Source organism: Chiloscyllium punctatum, unplaced genomic scaffold (assembly GCF_047496795.1).
Source record: "Chiloscyllium punctatum isolate Juve2018m unplaced genomic scaffold, sChiPun1.3 scaffold_1574, whole genome shotgun sequence".
NCBI lineage: Eukaryota > Metazoa > Chordata > Chondrichthyes > Orectolobiformes > Hemiscylliidae > Chiloscyllium > Chiloscyllium punctatum.
Window position 1 is genome coordinate 12,501 of NW_027311308.1, and position 2,500 is coordinate 15,000.

At 61.2% G+C, this 2,500-nt stretch overlaps 1 non-coding gene across 1 annotated transcript in view; it reads left to right on the forward strand.

Annotated features, from left to right (window-relative positions):
- Positions 1 to 2,402: 2,402 nt before the first annotated feature.
- The window catches only part of LOC140475352 (5.8S ribosomal RNA), a 154-nt gene continuing 56 nt past the window's right edge, over positions 2,403 to 2,500 (forward strand). The window contains exon 1 of the ribosomal RNA XR_011959899.1: positions 2,403 to 2,500. This exon is cut by the window's right edge and continues 56 nt beyond it. This is a non-coding gene — a ribosomal RNA (5.8S ribosomal RNA).

Sequence of the window (2,500 nt, forward strand, 5' to 3'; positions counted from 1 at the left end):
TCCTAGGGCAAAGCTGCTGCACGCCTCGTGATACTCCGCGGGCGACATGGTGGCGGTGATCCTGCCTCCGTCGCTGCGGTGCGTTGGGGCACGCATCGCCTCTTGGGCGCCCTGTTTTTTTTCAACCAATAGATGTATGTCTCTGCGGGCCGCACCAGGCTGGTGCTCCCCACAGCTTCACGCCACCCTGCTCCGCCCGCACGCCGGCGTGCAGGTGGCTGCTGCTAAAGGTGGGGAGTGTATGTGCGGTCCGGGTGGCTTTCCTCTGGCGAGGGAGAGACCTTAAGCAAACTCAGAGACAAATCTTGACGGTCGATCACTCGTAAAAATAAAACGTGACAAACTTTGTGTTGGTTCAAGTACGAAAGGATCTCTGTCGGCTTGGGGGTACGCCCGTTTCCGTTTCAACTTGTCTCGCGAGGGTGGTTTCGGGGCCAGCAGGAGAGCTCGTCGGGGTAGCAGGCCCTGCAGCCGTGGTCACCGCCAAACCCCCACAACTCGAGCAAGTGAAAAAAAAAGTAACAGGAGCGAAAGCATCTCTGTCGGCTTGGGGGTACGCCCGTTTCCGTTTCAACTTGTCTCGCGAGGGTGGTTTCGGGGCCAGCAGGAGAGCTCGTCGGGGTAGCAGGCCCTGCAGCCGTGGTCACCGCCAAACCCCCACAACTCGAGCAAGTGAAAAAAAAAAGTAACAAATAAGAAAGGATCGTCGGCTTGGGGGTACGCCCGTTTCCGTTTCAACTTGTCTCGCGAGGGTGGTTTCGGGGCCAGCAGGAGAGCTCGTCGGGGTAGCAGGCCCTGCAGCCGTGGTCACCGCCAAACCCCCACAACTCGAGCAAGTGAAAAAAAAAGTAACAAATAAGAAAGGATCGTCGGCTTGGGGGTACGCCCGTTTCCGTTTCAACTTGTCTCGCGAGGGTGGTTTCGGGGCCAGCAGGAGAGCTCGTCGGGGTAGCAGGCCCTGCAGCCGTGGTCACCGCCAAACCCCCACAACTCGAGCAAGTGAAAAAAAAAAGTAACAAATAAGAAAGGATCTCTGTCGGCTTGGGGGTACGCCCGTTTCCGTTTCAACTTGTCTCGCGAGGGTGGTTTCGGGGCCAGCAGGAGAGCTCGTCGGGGTAGCAGGCCCTGCAGCCGTGGTCACCGCCAAATCCCCACAACTCGAGCAAGTGAAAAAAAAAGTAACAAATAAGAAAGGATCGTCGGCTTGGGGGTACGCCCGTTTCCGTTTCAACTTGTCTCGCGAGGGTGGTTTCGGGGCCAGCAGGAGAGCTCGTCGGGGTAGCAGGCCCTGCAGCCGTGGTCACCGCCAAACCCCCCACAACTGTTGGGCGCCTACCTGCGCGGGGCAGGAGGACACTTTCCGATTTCAAATCTCCGTTTGCCGAGTCCACCCCGAACGCACGCGGGCGGGCGGGTTCGCATCACCCTTCGTCACAAGGGGCGAAGCCCGTTCCACCGTCTCGTCAGTAGTGCCGACCGGTCTGTGATCGACGAGGGGAGCCACACCAGGTCCGGCCCTGCTGCTTGGCGGCACCGCGTCGTCGGGAGCTCGCGACAGACGGAGGGTTTCGGTGTACTCTCCAGCCACGGGAAACGAAGCCGGTGATGCAGGCGCCGGTCTTTCGCTCCCAAATCGGCTGGGTTTACATCGTTGCTATCTAGTCACGCTCCCTTCAAACCCGACGGGGTACCTATTCCCCTCACCCGTCTGTGCGTATACAGCCTCTTTGCACTTGCGGGATGGGGGTGGTGGTTTAAAGACTCTCGAGTTGCCGCCCGTCGGTCTCCGAGCTCCGTGCAGTAGTGATCCCCAGCGAACTGCCAGCAGGGCGAACGAGCGATCCCGCTCTCGGTCGGGGCGCCTGGCGTCGATCGGTGGTCGGTGGCTTGCGGGCAAGCTGCGCTGTGAGTGTGGGAACGAGTATGACGAGCCGTTGCCGCGACTCCCAGTCCACCTCGGCGGTGGCTGGGCCGGGCGGGCGTCTGCTCGGGCGAGTGCCGCCCCCGCCTCCTCGCAGGAAGTCCGCTCGCCGACACGCCGCCACGTGCACGCGTCAGTGACGCTGCCGAACCGATGGCCGGTGCCCGTTCCCGCCTCTGCTTTTCCTAGGGCAAAGCTGCTGCACGCCTCGTGATACTAGGCGGGCGACATGGTGGCGGTGATCCTGCCTCCGTCGCTGCGGTGCGTTGGGGCACGCATCGCCTCTTGGGCGCCCTGTCCTCCTCCCCCCAATAGACGTATGTTTCTGCGGGCCGCACCAGGATGGTGCTCCCCATCGCTTCACGCCACCCTGCTCCGCCCGCACGCCGGCGTGCAGGTGGCTGTAGCTCAAGGTGGGGAGCGTATGTGCGGTCCGGGTCGCTTTCCTCTGGCGAGGGAGAGACCTAAAACAAACTCAGACAACTCTTGACGGTGGATCACTCGGCTCGTGCGTCGATGACGAACGCAGCTAGCTGCGAGAATTAATGTGAATTGCAGGACACATTGATCATCGACACT